The sequence below is a fragment of the Pan paniscus genome, chromosome 7 (assembly GCF_029289425.2).
Source record: "Pan paniscus chromosome 7, NHGRI_mPanPan1-v2.0_pri, whole genome shotgun sequence".
Lineage (NCBI taxonomy): Eukaryota > Metazoa > Chordata > Mammalia > Primates > Hominidae > Pan > Pan paniscus.
This window is the reverse complement of record NC_073256.2, coordinates 73442477-73462244: the sequence shown is the minus strand read 5'-3', so window position 1 is coordinate 73462244 and position 19768 is coordinate 73442477. Positions and strand designations below refer to the sequence as shown.

The 19768-nt window shown below is 37.5% G+C and overlaps 1 long non-coding RNA gene across 1 annotated transcript; it reads right to left on the bottom strand.

Annotated features, from left to right (window-relative positions):
- Positions 1-15108: 15108 nt before the first annotated feature.
- LOC130541751 (uncharacterized) lies at positions 15109-19264 on the bottom strand. Its single transcript, XR_008955853.2, has 2 exons — positions 18964-19264; positions 15109-17377 (listed from the first exon to the last, which is right to left on the bottom strand). It is a non-coding gene; the product is annotated as an uncharacterized LOC130541751 (long non-coding RNA).
- Positions 19265-19768: the final 504 nt, after the last annotated feature.

The following is a 19768-nucleotide window of genomic DNA, read 5'->3' as shown; positions in this document are numbered from 1 at the left end:
ATTGAATTTTAAAATGTAAGAATTGAACTGCAAGAATAAAGACGTTTTTGTAGACGCTTCACAGAAAACTGAGGGAGGAATGTTTGTTCTGAACCCTCACTTCAGAATCACAGGTGGTAATGAAAAGACACACTGTCCATTTTGCAATAATAGCTTTCAGTACATTATGTAATTCATGAAAGTTATATAACAAACCCAGTGTGGGAGTCTAATGATAAGTTATCACAAAGTAATAACAAAATGATAAAAGTGTGTGTGTGCACATGTGTTCAGTGCTAGATCTTGTGAGAATGTGGGAAGTATAACTTTTAGAGGTGATGGATCAATTTCCTTATAACTTGGAGATTAATCCATATGAGGTTTGGAACAGAAGGTGGGGGCATTGTGGAGGCATTCTTAAATATCTTAAAACGATTTTTCTCTGGTGCAGAAGGAAGGATCAGGCTAACAAATTGCAATGTAAGACAATTGTGTAAACATTTAAAATAAAAATATATAAAATTAAAGCCCATATGGCATTAAGGAATGAAATGCCTTCAGTCACCCCTGGCAACCATATGCCAATCTGAATACCTATGAATCTGCAGTTCCAGTGGGAAGACCACCATGAGGACAATGTGATTCCTCAAATAATGAAGAGTGACTGGCTTAGAAGTTGAATTGCAATTGAAATTGATCACTAAGCAGAGTGATTTACATGATCAGAATCACTTCTCCATTCAAGTTTAGTATATACATAATTTAAGCATCTAGAAAGTCATTTGGATTTTAACCTGAGATCACCAATTTAAAACAAATGACACCAGCCTGGACAACATGGTGAAACCTCGTCTCTACTAAAGATACAAAAAATTAGCCAGGCCTGGTGATGCATGCTTGTAATCCCAGCTACTCAGGAGGCTGAGGCAGGAGAATTGCTTGAACTCAGGAGGTGGAGATTGCAGTGAGACGAGATCTGCCATTGCACTCCAGCCTGGGCAACAGGGAGAGACTCCGTCTCAAAAACAAAAAACAAAAAACACAAAAACAAAAACAAAAAACAAATGACAGATCAGTGAAATGTTACTTTCTCAGAGATCATTCTATATATGACCTCCTAGTTATATTGTGACTTATTACCTGAGCTTTTGTTTATCTTTAACTGCAGGGTAATAATACTTAGTATCATTTATTTTAAAAACCTTTTCTGGTTTTTGGAATGGCAATACTCTAATATATTTAGGGTACTCACTCCAGAGCCTAAAGGTGAATTCACACCAATTTATAGGGTGAATAGGCTGGGACAGCAGTTTGAAATTTTGTAAATTCTGTGAACTCTTGAAGAAAAAAGTGGTACAAATAGAAGGTACGTATATTGTAATATGTGTGTGTATATTGATATACACCCATCACACACATACACACTCATAGTCATCTGGTGGTATCCACAGGGGATTGGTTCTGGGATAGCTCCTTCCTTAAATACCAAAATCCGTGGATGCTCAAGTCCTGGAATGTGAAATGGTGTAGTATTTGCATAAAATCTATGCACATTGTTCTGTATGCTTTAAATCATCTCTGGATTCCTTGTGATACCTAACACAATGCCCACACATCGCTTCAGTTGCCTGGATTCAACATAGTATTCTGTGGGTGGCAAATTCAAATTTTGCTTTTTGGAACTTTGTGGAATATTTTTTCCCAATTATTTTAGAGCCACAGTTGGTTGAATCTATGGATACAAAACTCATAAATACAGAGGGCTGACTGTATATGTACACACATACACATAAATAATATACATATATGCCTATATTATATATAGGTAATTATAATTCATATATAAGTATTATATATAGTGCGTGTGTATGCAAATATATATGTATCTATACACACATATTTTTATAGATATTATAAGAGTTACTAGATTTTGGTCAATTTCACTGACTGGTACCAAACCATTTTAAACATCATTGCTTTGCAGTTTTAAGTAAATTATCCCTAGCTTGGGGTAAGAGCAGCATTAAAATTACAGCATCAAAGTATAATTTATTTGACTGTGTTCTGACCCACAGAGATGATTTGCAGCCTCAAAGTTCCTTCTATATAAGGTCTGTGTTACAGTCTATGTTATTATCTTGGTGTGTACTCTGACTCCTCTCAGTATCCTCCCTCTTATAGAGGTAATGCTCAGAGGCTGCTCGTGTGTGTCTACAATGCAGTCCTCAAACTGTGCTCCTGTTCCAAAGGTCTGCCTTTCTCTCTGCCAATGCCCAGAACCTAGCCCTCCTGGTCTGGACACACAGCTGTCATTCCCCTCTCTGGCACTTCTTTGGTTCGATGACCCGCCCCCCTTGCCCCCTGGTAGTTGATCTCTGTTGCTTCTCGTCTGGTCCAGGTGTGGCTGAGGCTGGAATGTGCTCATCACATGTGATCTTCCTTTATCCTCTTCTCTCTACCTCCAGCTATTCCCCAATTCCCAACCTGTGAGCCTACTCTGCTTTATTGCTGTTCTCTTTTCTTTTTCTTTCTTGCTCTTTATTCCTATCTTCCAAGGCCTGTTCTTCTGCTTCTACATTTCAAAGTCAAGAAACTAGACCAGAAAAGACAGAAGTCTCGTTAGAAAGCAAAGGGGGAAGAGAAGTTAAGGGTGCAGATAAAATTTTTTCAGTGAAAATGTTGATGGGAAGGATGAAGCAGAGAACACTCACACGCAAATACATTTTGTCTGCAGCACACAGACATTTGTGAATATGAAATCCTTTCTCTTTAGTGTGTAAACATATTATAGATTCCTACATGTCTACATTTTAAGCTAATGTTTAAATTTGAGGCTTCCTACTAAGGAATAAAGTGAAAAAAAAAACAGTATTTATCTAACTGTAATACACACAAGAATCACCTGGGGATCCTGTTGAAACAAAAATACAGATTTGGATTGAATAGGTCAGACGTGGGGCCTGACATTCGGCCTTTCTGACAATCTCCCTAGGGTGCTTATGTTACAGGCTCAAGTCCACACTTGCAGTAGCAAGGATATATAGAGTTTGGGGATCTGAGATACTTCATAACTTCTAATTTGAGAGATATTTTAAATTGAGGTTTTAAAAATTGTATTACGAATTGATACAGTGATACAGCACTTTCTTAGTTCAAATGTTGGAAAAGTCCATTGAGTTCCATCCCTCAGAGTGTCTACTGCATCATAATAAGGGTTCTTGATTAGAAGAGGTGGACAAGATTTTGAACTATAATTTTATGCAAGATAGAGAGAACACATTCACCTCTATGGTTGTCTTATCAACAGATCTTCTACAAGCAACAAAATAAAACAAGCAAAAGGCAGAGAGTGTAATGTCACATATCACAGTCCCATCGAGGATGGGGGAGAAAGCTTTTGTATGACACCCAGATGATGAGCACTAGTAGGCATGGTTGGGCCCAGGATGAGAATAGCATGGGAGCCAAGAGAAGCCACGCTTGGAGCCAGGTCAATGTGATGCAGGAGAAGACAGGAACAGAGTCTTGGCATTAGTGTCAGGAAATCCAAGTTAAGAGAAAGACTGGGGCAGAAGAGAGATAAGCTGCATTGGAGTTAAACTTGTCTTGAGAGGTCCTTGTCAGATAAGCACACAAGAGTTGAGGACCCCATCTTTGCATTTAGAAGTCTTCGTCAGGTGAGATTCTAACTGTAATATTAGGACTCAAACTGGGCAAAAGGAAGACAATACACAGAGGGTGGGCATAGTGCCCTGAGGTCTAGAATAGGGAGGGCCACCTGATGAGAGAAAATGAGAAACTGTTATGGTGGAATAGAATCTTGCTGTTTCCCGCTTCAAGAACCCACAGATGTATCCATAGAAACCCAGGTTCAGAAGGTGCTCTTTACTCCATGTAATTGTACGGTTTTGAGCAATTTTCTTAGTATTGATTTCTATTTTCATTGTGCTATGGTCCAAGGGTGTGGTTGGTATGACTTTGTGGGGCTTTTTTTTTTTTTAATTTTGAGAATTTTTTTATGGCCAATCGTGTGGCTGATTTAGAGTGTATGCCATGTGCAGATTTCAAGAATGTATATTCTGTTGTTAGGGGTAGAGAGTTCTGTAGATGTTTGTTAGGTCCATTGAGTCAAGTGTTGAGTTCACATCCTGAGTATCTTTAGTTTTCTGCCTCAGTGATCTGTCTAATATTGTTAGTGGGAGGTTGAAGTCTCTCACTATTATGGTATGGTTATCTAAGTCTCTTCATATGTCTCTAAGAACTTGCTTTATGAATCTGAGTGCTCCTGTGTTGAGTGCGTATATATTTAGAATAGTTAGGTCTCCTTGTTGACGTAAACCCATTATCACTATGTAGTGCCCTTCTTTGTCTTTTTTTGATTATTGCTTGTTTAAAGTCTGTTTTGTCTGAAATTAGAATAGCAACCCCTGCTTGTTTTGTTTTCCGTTTGCTTGGTAGATTTTTCTCCGTCCTTTTACTTTGAGCATATGAGTGTTATTGCGTGTGAGATGGGTCTTCGGAAGATAGTATACAGTTGGGTCTTGCTTCTTTATCTAACTTGCCATTGCATGTCTTTTAATTGGGGCATTTAGCCCATTTACATTCAAGGTTAATGTTCATATGTGTGGATTTGATCCTGTCATTGTTTTGTTAGCTGATAATTAGGCAAACTTGTTGGTGTGGTTTCTTTATAGTGACAATGGTCTATATACTTAAGTGTGTTTTTGTAGTGGCCAGTAGCGGTCTTTCATTTCCATATTTGGCAATCCCTTCAGGACCTCTTCTAAGTCAGGTTTGGTGGTAATGAATTCTCTTAACATTTTCTTGTCTCAAAAGGATCCTATTTCTCCTTCACTTATAAGCTTAGTTCGGTGGGATGTAAAATTCCTATTTGGAATTTCTTTTATTTAAGAAATCAGAATATAGGCCCCCAATCTGTTCTGGCTTGTAGGGTTTCTGCTGAAAGGTCTACTTTTAGTCTGATATAATTTCCTTTAGAGCTGACCTGCTCCTTCTGTCTAGCTGCCTGTAATATTTTTTTCTTCCACATTTGCCTTGGGGTCTCTGATGATAATGTGTCTTGGGGATTGTCTTTTTGTGTCGTGTATTGTACAAGGGTTCTCTGTGTTTCCTAAATTTGAATGTTGGCCTCCCTAGCTACATTGTGAGAATTTTAATGGAAAATATCTCAAAATTTGTTTTCCATGTTGCTTCCTCTCTTTTCCTCTCTTTTAGCAATGCCAATGAGTCATAGATTTGGTCTCTTCACCTTATTCTATATATCTTGGGGTTTTGTTCATTCTTCATTGTTTTTTCTTTATTTTTGTCTGACTTAGTTATTTTGGAGACCTGGTCTTTGAGTTCTGAGACTTTTCCTCAGCTTCACCAATTCTGCTGTTAATAATACTTGTGATTATATTGTGAAATTCTTGAAGCAAGTTTTTTTAGTTCTGTCAGACCAGTTTGGTTCTTTCTTAAAATGGCCATTTTGTCTTTCATCTCCTGTATCATTTTATTTTATTCCTTAAAATCCTTGGATTGGGTTTCAACTTCTCTTGAATCTTCAGGATCTTTGTTCCTATCCATGTTGTGATGAGCCATCTCAGCCCAGTTAAGAACCCTTGCTGAGGAACTAGTGCAGTTGTTTGAAGGAAAGAAGACATTCTAGCTTTTTGAGTTTCCAGAGTTCTTATGCTGGTTCTTTCTCATCTGTGTTGGCTGATGTTCCCTCAGTCTTTGAAGCTGCTGTCCTTTAGATGTTTTTGTTTTTGCTTGTTTTTGTTTTTTTGCTTTTATCTTCTTTGATGCCCTTGGGTTTTGATTGTAAGGTGGCTCCAGTTGACTTGTGTGGCTTTTGGTAGATTTCAGGGGGCCAAGGCTCAGTTTAGTACTCCTAGACTGCATGCTGTAACTCAGGGATGCTAATACTGGACTCCCAGCTTTGTTTTCTGGCCCCTTAAGGTCAGGAGCCTACTGCACTGGAGGGTCCAAAGTGTTCCCTGACTACTGGCCACAACACTCCAATGGGTGGTGCCTACTAAAGCACTTCATTGGATTGGTGGCAGTAGGAACTGTGCTAATTTGCTTATGCCAGCAACAGTGGCAGCGTGGTGGGGTGCATGCTTCTTGGCCATGGTGGGGCACTGGCAGATGTGTGACTGCTGGCTTCTGTGCCACCTTTACACAAGTGGTGGTGGTCTTGTGGTGCAAGGGGCATGGCCACTGGCCTCTGTGCATGCATTTGCACTGGCAGTGGTGTCAGCATAGTGGTGAAGTGTTAGTGGGTGGAGCCTACATGCACACATTTGTGCCCACGGTGGTGGTGGGATGGGACAGGGAGCGAGGCCACTGGTGTCCATGCATGCATTTGCACTGGGGGCAGTAATGATACAAGGTGGAGGGACAAGTGCTATTTTAAAAATCACTAAAATCTAAAAATTATTAATTGAGGGCCATTATTGATAAATGTAGAACTGAATACTAGGTTTTTAGACTACACTTGTTCTGTTAGAAATAGGTATAGTAAGTTATAAGCACCTCAGTTTGTCAGTCTTTTAGGTGACATTTTAAACATATTTTCCCTTAGAAACTGTCAAAAAGACAAAGGGCAAAAATATGCAGCATGATGATTCAGTGAAACATATTGTCCACTCCTGTCTCAAATTTTGAGTTCCCATTATCCTGTAAATTTGCAAGGCCATCATGTTAATCATTCTTTCAATATGTGTGTTTTTTGTTGCTCTGAGATGTAGTCCTTTTCTAGAAAGTATTTGTATGTCTGCTTCCAACACTGTGAAGTACTATCAGGGGTTCAAATAAGACAGGTAATAAAATGTATTAAGCATTTTAAAATCAAACACTCTATGCCAGATACTACTCTGTCTTGCAAATATGAACTTATTTGATACTCACAACTGTCTTGTGTCATAGGTGCTTTTATCATCTGTCTTTTCATAGATGATAGAACCAAGGCATGAAGCCACCAGTCTCCCTTGCAGAGCTGGGCTTCGACCCCAGGAAGTCTGAATCCAGATTTCCTTCTCTTACCTGCTAGTCTATGCTGCCTTGGTTCCATATTGAAGATGGAAGCTTTTCAAAATTTAGTAGCTCTGTCCTCTGACTTTATTTTTTAACGTTGGGTGCATGGAATTGAGTTAACCATATGATAGATCTTTGTCATATGTTTCTGCAAGCACTTCTTTTGTTTGATTATATTTTGGTTTTCTCCACTCTTATATATTTAAGGTGACTCTCTCCAATCCATCTTCTATATATTTATATCGATTCATGTAGGTGTATCCATGAAAACAGTCAGGATATTTGTGTGTGTGTTTAAATTACATAAATTGTGCTGTGCCATGGACCTATTCCTGCTTTTCACCCCCTTTCTCTTTTGTTTCAAAAGCTTCTGATCCAGCCATGTTGCTTTAAGTAAAATAATAATTTCATTATTTCTGACTTTTGCAGAATATGCTATTGACAGTATATATTACACTAATTATCTTTTTCTCCACCGATGAATACCTATGTTCTTCCAACTCCTTGCTACCATTACTGATGCTACAGATATTAGTCTATATGTTTCATGGTAGATTTGGATAAGAATTTCTCTAGACTAGACCTAGGGATGGAATTGTTAGATTATATTCATACTTAATTTCTCTAAGTATTTTTAGATTTATCTTTTGCTGAGCTATACCAGTTTATACTTTCACCTTCAATTCCTAAATATTGTCTTTCCACACATCCTACCCAGCACTTGCTATTATTCATATCTCTAAATTTTGCCAATATGATAGCTACAAAGGCTAATATATTTATAATAAGATGCTAAACTCACTAAGAATCAGAGACAGACTCTCACCTGACACATTCCTACTATTATTTTCCCAAGAGAACTGCTGCTGAGGTGGTTGTGGGCAGCACTTCAAGTGCATGAGGGCAGGGAAGAGAACGGAGAGCTCTTCTCACCTCCATACACCTCTGAGGTTCTGGAGGACCAGCACAAAGCAATCATGATGGATCCTGTAATGTGGTAGACACTCTGAGGAAAGAAACTCAATTCGTTTTCAAAAGTCTTAAACTAAGAAAATGTTGTAGCCTTGAACAGATCCGTAAATAAATTTTTTTAAACTCATTTTGAAATATCTCTCAAATTAGAAGTTAAATATTTCAGATATTTAAAAATAATTTAAGTATTTTTCCTGTCTTCTTATTGTTCAATGGTGTTTAGATGTTTTTACCTTTTATATTCAGGTATTTTATGAATTTGAAGTTCCTTTTGGGATGATTTCTGAGATAGGAATCAACTTGATAATGTATATCAGCCAGTGTTGCCAACACTATATTTTTAATAATCTATACTTTCCCAAGTGATTCATGATGACACACCTACTGTATACCAAGTTCGGAGTCTGTTTCTGGGATCACTATCTTTTTCCATTGTTTTACATGTTCCTATGCTTGAACTAACCTTGTTACTCTTATTTCTGAAAAAGTATCTTAATTATTTGTGAAAATTTATTATTTCATGTATTTTTTAGAATCAATAGAAAATTTTGCTGCAGAGTTCCACTGTGATATTTATTCTAATTGATTTAATCCAATTAAATAATTTATGGGGAATTGACAACTTTTATAGTTTCAAGCATCTTATCCATGAAACACGTATATACTCCATTAGTTTAGATTTTCTGTTACGTTCTTCAGTAGAGTTTGAAAGCTTTTCTCAATAAAGATCCAGTTGACTGTTACTGGTTGTAGAGAAATACTATTGATCCTGCATACAGCACCCATGATGATTTCTTTTTTTTTGAGACAGAGTCTTGCTCTGTCACGCAGGCTGGAGTGCTGTGGTGCTGTCTCGGCTCACTGCAACCTCCGCCTCACGGGTTCAAGTGATTCTCCTGCCTCAGCCTCCTAAGCAGCTGGGATTACAGTCACGTGCCACCACGACCGGCTAATTTTTTGTATTTTTTTTTGCAGAGATGGGGTTTCACCGTGTTAGCGAGGATGGTCTCGATCTCCTGACCTCGTGATCCACCCGCCTCGGCCTCCCAAAGTGCTGGGATTACAGGAGTGAGCCACTGTGCCTGGCCGATGATCTTTATTCTATTATTATTCTTTCTAATCTTTATTCTGCCTATATTTTTATATATCTTTTATCTTTGGCTACCAGTTATACTGAAACTTATTAAAAATGCTTCTATGGTTTCTTCACTAAAAATGAGGTTTTGGTGTGGTTTTTAGTTCTCGGATTCTGAGTTTAAGAGGTTTTGGCCTAAATAGGTTTGCATTTTGAGTGTTTTTTCTATATTTATTAGGATTACCATGTGGTTTTCCTCCTTTAAAAGCCTTTTGTTGTAGTTAAATCTTTCTTGAACTCCTGGGATAAGATATAAGTCAGCATGATGTATTTATTTTCATAAATGATTAGTTTGTGTAGTCTATTATTTAAATGTTTGCATTTATGTGCAATAGTCGAACAATATTTTTTTCTTATACTATTCTTATACAGTTTGGGCATCAAGATTACGATAGTGTCATAAAATGAGTTTGGCAGCTTTCTCTTTTTCCATTTTATGGGATGACTATAAGATAAAGGTGAGTTGTTCCTGGAAAGTTTGGTCCAACTTAGATGAAAAAAACCATCTAGTTTTAGCAGTTAGTTTGAGAATGGGAGAGGGAGTAGGAGTATGGTAGACAGCTTTTTGACCTGCATTTATGGTTACTGATTCATTTATTTCCTTAACCATTTTAAGATGTCTATAACATATATAAACACCCCCTTTCATGATTATTTTGTTTTTATGTATCTTCTCTTATTCTTTTCTTCAGAACAGACAGAAGTGTATCTAAATTATTAGTCTTTTTAAAAGAATCCCATTTGTGTTATGTTAATTATATCTATTGTTGTATTTTTGTTCTCTGTTTCAATTTTGGACTTTTTTTTTCTCTTCCTTGTTTTGCTTTATTTAGTTGCTCCTTGTCTGGCTAGTTTTGTTCCTGCAATTCTTTCTTGTTTTCTAAGTTAAGCTATAAATTTCCATATAAGTAGTTCTCTATTTCTTCACATATAGATGTACAGTGATTTTATTATCATTCAGAGATAAATATTTTTAAAATTTTCATTATAATGCTTCATTAATTCAGTGTTTATTCTAATTTTTAATTATATGGTTTTTATGTGTTTTTAAATTTCAGGCACATAGTAAGTTTTTTAGCTTATCATTATTAATGATTTATATTATTTTTCAGATGATCAGAAGACATGGTTATTTGCTATTAATTCTTTTTAATTTACTGAGTTTTCTTTGTAGGTTAGTACATACTCAGTTTTTGTGATTGTTTTCTTTGCATCCAAAAAAGAATATATAGTCTCTGTTTATAGGATGTAAAATATTCTCTTTATCTATTAATTCAGGTACATTAACTTGTTCCCTTCTGTGTCTTTTAAAATTATTTTGACTATTGGCCAATTACTTTTCAAGAGGAATTTATTAAAAATCCCATCTTTTGTAAATACATTAATTTTTCCCCTGTAACCCTATCAATTGTTGAAACTATATTTCAGTAAGTGCATATAGTCTTAAGGTCATAAACTCTGATAGATTGTCCTTTTACTAACATTTAACAGTCTTGTTTTTCTTTACTGATTTTTTTAAGCTTTAAATCTTATTTTGTCTTATGTTAAATTTCTTTCACTGGATATATTTGGGTTCGTATTTCATGGGTATATGTTTTTCTCCCCTGTTGTTTTTAAACTGCTTCTGGCTTTTTGTTTAAATTTGTTTCTATTAAATAATATCTTGATATTTTTCATTTGTATTCAATCTGAGCCTTTGTGTTTGTGAATTTAAGTGTTTTTTGGTAATAGCTGTCATTTTAAAACAATTTCTATTTTATTTTATATTTTCATTTAAAACATAGCATCTCTTTCTTCTAGTTTTTAACTTTCAATTGAATCTATAAAGTTTTATTTTTTGAACATTTTATTATTATTATGGCAATTACGTCACTGCCACATTGGTTTTTTTTCTTGACATGTTCAAATGCCTCTCAGTAATTATGCCTTCCTCTCAACTAAGACAAATTCTTGATAGTATCTTTCTCCTAGTCTCTCCCACATTCATGTTAAAGTATTTTTAGCATTTTATATACACATGTTTTGATCATTGCCTATTTGAACAATAATGAAAGTCTTAAATTTCTAGTCATCTTATATTGTTTCACATTGCTTCTTCTTCTTTCTGAAGAACTTTGCCGAGAGTGCTCTCAGAGAATCTTTGCATGATTAACTGTGTGAGGCTGAGTATGTGTGATAATATCTTTATTTTATCTTCACATTTAGATAATAGCTTAGTTCTTTGCCTTGAATCCTTTGAAACTCTTACAACCTTGTTTTCTTCCAGTTAGTGTTGCAGTTGTGAAATCTGATGTTCCTTTGAAGTGACCTCTTATTCCCCCCAAGAAACTTTTAGAATTATCAATGTCACTGATTTTCTAAATATTACTCTAATGTGTCTAGTAGCTGATGTTTCTTATTGATCCTGTTCGAGTCTGGGACTTTTTAAGTATACATTTCTTAGATATCTGAACCCTACTTGTTAATGCTTTTCTTCTGAAGTTCCCATTAGATACCTATCAATGTGTCCACTCCTCTCCTCCCGTCTTCTGATGTTTCCCTCATGTTTTAAGTCACTTAATCCTTCCCTGTTGCCTGCCCTGACAGTTCCTCAACTGTACCTTCCAGGGCAGTAAAATGTTATTTTTTTCGGTACATTCTGCTGCTCAATGCATCTTTTGCATTATTTACTTCAACAGTTACATTTTCACACTTAATATCCCCAGTTGAATGCCGTGTTACTTTGTGTACTTGCCTCTTGTTTCTAGTGTCCTTTCTTACATCCCTGAAGACATTTATTTATGTTTACTTAAAACTCCTATTATATCTGGTATATTCATTCTATAACTCCTGCTAGGTTGTTTATTTTCTTGCCCTTTACAGTGCTGGCGCTTCTCAAATGTTGTCATTTATTTCCCTTTGAGTTTTATTCCTCTTGGAATTCTTTGTTACTCCTGGCTCACAATATAGGTCTGGGAGAAGGAAAACGCTCTGAAGTCGTAGCTTGTTCTCTTCCATAGGAGGTTTAGCTTTGGTGCCTTAGGACTTTGGAGCCTCTGGTCTTGCAATCAGAGCCCCACAAATACTCATTTTCTTCCCGCCCCCTCTGGGGAGGCTCTGCTCCAGACAAACCTCACTAGCTCTCCCATCCCCTCTTCACCATGATGCTATTCTCTGAGACTCTTTTAATCCACAACGTGTGTATACAGAGATGGAGAGAGTAGAGGATTCCCAGAGGTGACCAGACCTCATGCATCTCTTGCTTTTGTAGTTTTGTCCTGGGCCAGCTCCAGTGCCTCCTCAAGTGTTTCTCATGAGTGTTCTGTGATGTTCAGAATACTTAACCTCCTCACTTCTGCGGCTTTTCCAGGGTGGGTTCAGGGGAAGAAGCCAGTAGCGTGTGCAAGCTTACCATCTTTTCTGGAACTAGAAATCCTTATTGACAGTAGGAGGAAATTCCTGAGATAACATCTATTATTTATTCATGTTTGAGAGTAATGAAAGCAGGACTTTAGCACTAGTGAAATCAGGAGATACAGGTGCAATTTTCAGCACTACATCTTATTGTCTCTGCGTCCCTGTACCTTTAACTTCTCTAAGTTTCAGTTTGGTCATTTGCAAGTTGGGAAAAGAAAACTGACACACTGTTTTATTCATCAGATACTGTGTATCAGGTACTAATATGAGGCCTGGACTACTTCATAAGACTTCTTGGAGAAGCAAAGGAGATAATAAGTAAAACAGCTAGGAAGATCAAAGTACACCATACTGAAGAGGGAAAACTGCATCAAGCTTAAGGACTTCGGCTCTCGAGTGAGAAAGATGTGGGTTCAAATCTTGTTTTTGCCACTTTGCTCTGTTATTTTGAGAATGTTATATAATTTTTCTGTGCATTAGTTTGGTGAGTTGTAAAATAGAAATAACATCTACATCAAAAGATCGCTGTGGGTTGAAAAGAGGTAATCTGGTGGAGCACTCAGTGGTTACTCAACGCCTGACATCGATTCTGCATTCAATAAACATTAGCTATTATTAGTGAATATATTTTCTCCTTCCTGGAATGGCAGCATTCTAGTAGCTTTAATCACTTCTCAAAGGAAATTAAAGGGACATTGGCCTTAGATAATTTAATGTTGCAGAATCTAAATCTAGCCAGTCCATTATTAAATATTGAAGAATTATGATCACTTTTTTGCCTTAAGAGCATCTCTTAGATTTTTGAGTAATCAATATTGTGGTCTTTGAAGCAAAAGCTAAAGCCTGTGAATCACTGTTCAGAAACTTGGTCTTGGGTAACACTGAAGTGTTTTGAAAAGAACATGTTTTCAATAATAACAATTCAAAACTTGAGAAAATGTGTATGGATTAGACTAGCTACATAGGGTGAGGAGAAGGGTAAGTGTGAAAATGAAGAAAGACAGAGGCTACAGATGGAAGATCAAGAATGCCAGAAGACATGAGTCCCCAGTGATTCCAGCATGCGTCATGACTGAAGCTGTGGAAATGGGGAGTCTTATTCTAGAATAGTGTTAATCTCTATTGTCCATACTGTTGTTAGTAGCAGCATTAGCTATTAAACAGTTGAAATATGGTTAGTGTGGTTGAGCTGAAGTTAAATTTTATTTATTTTTAATTGATTTCAATTGAAATTGAAATAGCCACGTGTGGTTAATGGCTACTGTATTGCACGATGCAGTGCTAGGAAAGGAAATTGGCAGAAATTATGTCAAATTAAAAATGGGTAATGAAGGAGTGAGAAAAACAGGTCTCCACAAAGACCCTCAAGGGAAGACTTTAGGGAGCCAAGGGTCTATGGATATTTTCTGATTCCTTCAGGGGTTTTTAGACAACCATCTGTCACCACCACATTCAAAACCTTCTGCCTTCTGTAACGTTGTCATCACCTTGCAATGCTTGTTAATATTTTCCCTTGTCATAACCATAGCCCTATGCTCAGAGCCCAGGGGAGCAGCACACCATATGGCATGGAGTTCTCCCAAGGCCAGGAGAGAGACATTGATGCCAGAGCACAGAGACCAGTGTTCGTAGCATCAAAGAGTCTCCTTTTGTACACACAGCACATACCACCCAGCACACTGGCATGCAAAGGGAAAAAGCTGCCTCGTGATGCAGCAACCTGATCTCCCTGGACTTAGTCATAGATAGCTAGAGCCTGTAATTTGCTAAAAAGAAACTTTAGCTCCATTTCTTGTGTGTTTGGGCAAGATGTATATTTAGATATGGGCAATATTTGTGTGCGTGTGGTAAAAAAACAAATAGTACAGCACTGTAATAGCCTGTTTAAAGAAAGGGAAAGAGATACTTTCTCTTTTAGAAGTAAAAAATTTGAAGATGACTTCATGCTTCTTTTGGCTTGTGTCTTCTCAGCCTTTCTCAAGATGTCTAGAGCTGTTCTGAGGCTTAAGCCCTGAGCTTCCCAGGTTTACGCAGCATGTGGAGTATCCTCCTAGGAGCATTCTCTAACTCACCTGAGCATGGGACAGGGTGCCTGGGCTCCCTTTAGCCTACCATTATTGAAGCCATGTAATGAAGAGGTCTTTTTTAAGCATCAGATATGTAGTGTGTTAGAGCTCTCCTGGGACCATTCTGGCTGCACCAGAGAAATCAGAAAATGTGGGTTAGAGAGAGATTGATATATGGATGGAGAACCTTCTTTGCAGGTCACAGGAAGAACTCCAAAGACAAGAACAATTAGCAGATGGCCTTTGCTGGGTCTCAGCAGGAGGGGGCAGAGGGGATGCTTCCATTGCTAAGGTGCATTGCATCATGCCAACAGCTTTCAGCAGTTAGAAAGTTTCCGTGGCTTCAGAGAGACATAATGTATCTTCCGTGGTTATGGTAAAAAGCATTTCCCCTCACCTACAGAGTGATGCTCGGTTATTGACTATATATTATGAAGCTGCATATCACAATTTATAGGAATATGAAAAGTTGCTATTCAATGTATTATTGGCCTAAATCTTAAATTAATACAAAAAATAATCTTACGAGGAAAAAATTCTCTTTTTATTATTGAACCAAGATAGTATATTTAGATCTGTGACCTTCCTCATTATTTATTTACACTCTGGGGCAGACTTCTATGTTATACAAAATATTGGCAGGAATAAAAATAGACAATGATTTCAAATAAAATGTATTTTTCTTCACCAAATGAATTTTAGGGATGATTACACATCCAACCCTAGCTACCCTACATACGCACAAACATGTACAATTGGCATGATAGGAGCTTGGCGCAGAACATTTGAATTTTTCCTCCACTGTATGATACTTTGGTGTCTCCTCTAGTTAAAACTTGATTGACTTCTGTTTTGTAAGTGTTTGATTTTCTTTTGCTGTTGTGGCTGCTATAACATAAATGCATCCAATCTGTCCATTTGCTCAAAAACCCTTTATTAGGAATCTATTATTCACTCAAGGTCCAGGTAAGCAGATAAGTAATTGAGTATTAATTCTGCATAAAGTGGAAATTGCCGCTGTGACACACTCTTGGGCACTGTGCACCTCATCCTTCAAATGCCTAACAACAAAAAAATACTCCAAAAATAGTAAATTACAGTTTACTCTTGTTCTTTTGTGATGATATAACTAACATCTTAAGGGATAACCCAAGCACAATACAAAACTTTTAAACTGTGACCTTTTGATGTGGACTGCTACTCCACAGAGTATACTTTTAAAAAGCACAGATTTTAGATCTGCAGAGCTGCACAGCTACATGCAAAGATTTACTTTTCAGTGGTTTTCTCCCTTGGCTTAAAAAAAGGTTCCCCCTCTTCCAGGACATCCTCCTTTATCTACTGTGGCTACGTTATATCCTGTGAGAGCATATTCCTATGATTCCTTTAGTGCTCATTGAGTGTATATGAATGTGACATCCTTAGTATTATTGCAAACAGGAATTAACTCTTGCACTGATGGCTCAGCTTCCCCGTGTGTGAGTGTTCTCTGCCAACTGAGTAGAATGCCCTTTCATGACAGACAGCACTAACCCCAGCTGCCACTACGACGCTCTGGGACAGTGCAATGGGAGCCAGGCATCATGGTGGAGTCTTCTGCATGCACGTGTCTCTCATGCACCCCTTATACCGGCCCTGGGGAGGACGGAGGGGTGGCTGGTCCTGAAGGTGGCTGGCAGCCTGCAACAATTGGCTTCAGGAAAGTGTTTCAATTGAACAATCTGTTCTTTCTTTTTAAAGGGCAGTTTTCAGAACATTTGGTGTATTTTTGGTTTGTCATGAAGACACAATGTGTTTTCCTGGAAGAAATTCCTCTGTTTCTAATCAAAATCTGCTTCTGACTACCGGACTTGCCTGTCCATTCAAGACCCCACAACCATTGCTTTCAACTAGCTTCCCTTGTGTTCCCACCAAGAAAACCAAATCATCACTTCTACATGGCTTTTTCTCCTGACAGACACAGAACTAACACAACTGAACACACTGGATTGCCCCTAGCTGTTGAAAAAGGGATCGTCGTAAAAATGTTTTTGTTTTTACCTTGTATGTCCTTCCTTCCTTCCTTGTTTCCTTCCTTCCTTTTTCTTTCTTCCTTTCTGTTTAGAAACAGAGACTAAAACAGAGGCTTGATCAATTCTTTCTTAGCTATTAAAAAGAGAAAGGCACTCTCAGGGAATGAGATTCAGGCAACAGCTTCACACTCCCGAATCTATTAACACGCAGACGCACCATCAAAACTCCTCTTCGGAAGCTCTTTAGGGAGGCAGAAAAGGAGGGTGAAACAAAATAGGGGATTTTTTCAAATGCCAGCATTTGAAAAGAAAAGTGAGAGTGAGAAAGAGAGCTGCTGGCAGAAGGCATGTGTGTGTGTGTGTTGTGTATGTGCCTGTGTGTGTGCGCATGTGCATGTGTGTGCCTGTGTGTGCTTGTGTGCTTGTGTGCTTGCTGGGAGTTTGGGGGAATGGGGCTGAGAGTAGAGAAGTGCAGTGACATAAATCAGGCTTGTGCTGAGTTTCCTGCTTTTTTATTGGTTTGTTCCCTGTGGTGCTTTCTCTAAAGCTGCTTCCTCTTTCACTACGCTCATTTTGTTCCCAGTCCAGGACGTCTTAGGATATTGGGGAGATGCCAAACATCTGGAGTTTGTGAAGGAGAGGGAGGAATCTCCATGCTTGACTAACTTAATCTTCATGTGTCCAAGGGGAGGCTCAGCATCATGCGGCCGGAGGGGTCTGCAGTCTGTCCGCTTGGCAGACACCTGTTGAGTGCCATAGAATCATGCAGGATGCTCCACCTGTGTAATCAAGAGATAGTAAGAGGTAGCCAAGTTTATAACATTTCCACAACAACTAGGGTTACAATAATTATGCCATAACCAAGTATGTAATTTTTTTGAGACAGGGCAACTCTATTATTTCAGTCTTTCATATGTAATTACCCTATGCATTATTATTAAATCTCTCACTTTCAGAGCATTTACCCTGTGCCAGGCCCTGAAATAAGTGCTTTACATATGTTAGCTCCCCTAATCCTCACAATAATTCAATAGATAATTAATGTGTTGTCATTTCTATTATGTGGATAAGAAAACGGATTAATAGAAGCTATGTTATTTACTCAATATTCCCTAGCCAGAAAATAGTATTCCTAATAGTTAATCTGGATTTTTCTGATTTAAGAATCCTGGATAAAGATTATTTTTGACATTTCAATTGATTATTGCAAATGTTAATGCAAATAATGTAACTAATAATGAAGCACTGGGATCTCCTGTTTCTGTTCCCTGATAAAATGAGCAGAACCAATTAAAATATTGGTGTTAATTTTCTACAGTTTATTTCTTTTCCTATGTGTTCTCTTCAGTAGTTAAAGAAAGAGTTTTTTTTTTATCAAAGACAAAATCTTAAATCAATAAATTTAAGACTCCATACTTGCTACAAATAATTAATTTAGGAAAAAATCAGGCATTATATTATAATTTATTAACCATGACTGTGAAAATGTTGCTTGGGCCAAGCACATTTCTTTCTTCTAAATTCTAAGAGGTTGAGCATAATTTCTGTGAATTACTTAATATTTTTATGTATGTCATTCAGTTACCTATTTCTATGTAAGAAACTACTCCAAAACTTAATAGCTTAAAACAATACTGTTTTATTTTATCTCACAGATTCTGTGTGTCAAGAATTCAGAAATAGCTCAGCTGAATGGCTCAAGTAATACCGACTGAAATCACCGGGTTTTCAGCTGGTGGTTGGGATGGTTGAGAGCAGCGCTGTCCAATTATGCAAACATATATACATAGAGAAAGAGTAATTTTAAGTTTTCTAATAACCAAATATAAAAATTTTAAGTGGAATTATTTTAATAGCCTATTTTGTTTAATACAATATATCTAAAATATTATTTAAACATAATATAAAATTCTTAATGAGATTTTTAAACATATTTTTAGAAATCCAATATGTGGCCATGCATGGTGGCTCATGCCTGTAATCCCAGCACTTTGGGAGGCTGAGGCGGGAGGATCAGTTGAGGTCCAGAGTTCAAGACCAGCCTGAGCAACATGGAAAAACCCCGTCTCTACTAAAAAATACAAAATTAGCCGGGCATATTTTGGGATTAGGTGGCACATGCCTGTAATCCCAGCTACTTGGGAGGCTGAGGCAGGAGATTCACTTGAACCTGGAAGGTGGAGGTTGCAGTGAGCTGAGATCGTGCCATTGCACTCCAGCCTGGGCAACAAGAGCAAAACTCCGTTTCAGGAAAAAAAAAAAGAAAGAAAGAAAGAAAGAAACAAAGAAAGAAAGAAAGAAAAGAAAAAAAGGAAATCCAATATCTATTTTACTCTTATAGCGTATCTCAATTTAAATTACTCACATTTTGAGTGCTCAGTAGTCACATGTGGCTGATAGCTATTGGATAGCACAGGTTGCTGAGGCTCCAAGATATCCTCACTCTCGTACTTGCCACCCTGCTGGAGTTGGCTGGAAGGTTGGGCTCAACTGAGCCCCTCTCCTCTTCCAAGTATTTTTAGTTTCTGTGTGGTCTCTCCCATAGGAATAGTCAGCCTTCTTCTAAGACAGCTCAGGGCTCCAAGAGACTGAGCTGAAAGCTGCCAATCCTTTTAAAGGGTAAATCCTGAACTGGTGTGGCATCATTTCCTCTGTAATATATACAACAAAACAGTCACAGGTCAGCCTAGATTCAAGGGGATGAAAAACTGATCCATTCTTCAATGGAAGGATGGTGAAAGATGTGTTGCTATCTTTAAAATGCCAGAAAAACATATTAGTTCATGTCAAAATAGGATACAGCCTGAATATCCCTTATCCTAAATGCTTGGGACCAGAAGTGTTTCAGATTTCGATGTTTTTTCGGATTTTGAAATATTTGCATTATACTTACCAGTTAAACATCCTTAATCTGAAAATCCAAAATCCGACCTGTTTCAGTGAGCATTTCCTTTGAGTATCATGTACACACTCAAAATACTATGGATTCTGGAGCAATTAGGATTTCAGATTTTCAAATGAGAGATGTTCAACCTGTAGAATAAAGCTGCACATTTTAAAGTCCATTTATATAGATGATAAACCATTGAGATACAGTATATAATGAAAGTGAAAGTAATCAGGAATGGAAAACCAAACGCCGTATGTTTTCACACATAAGTGGGAGCTAA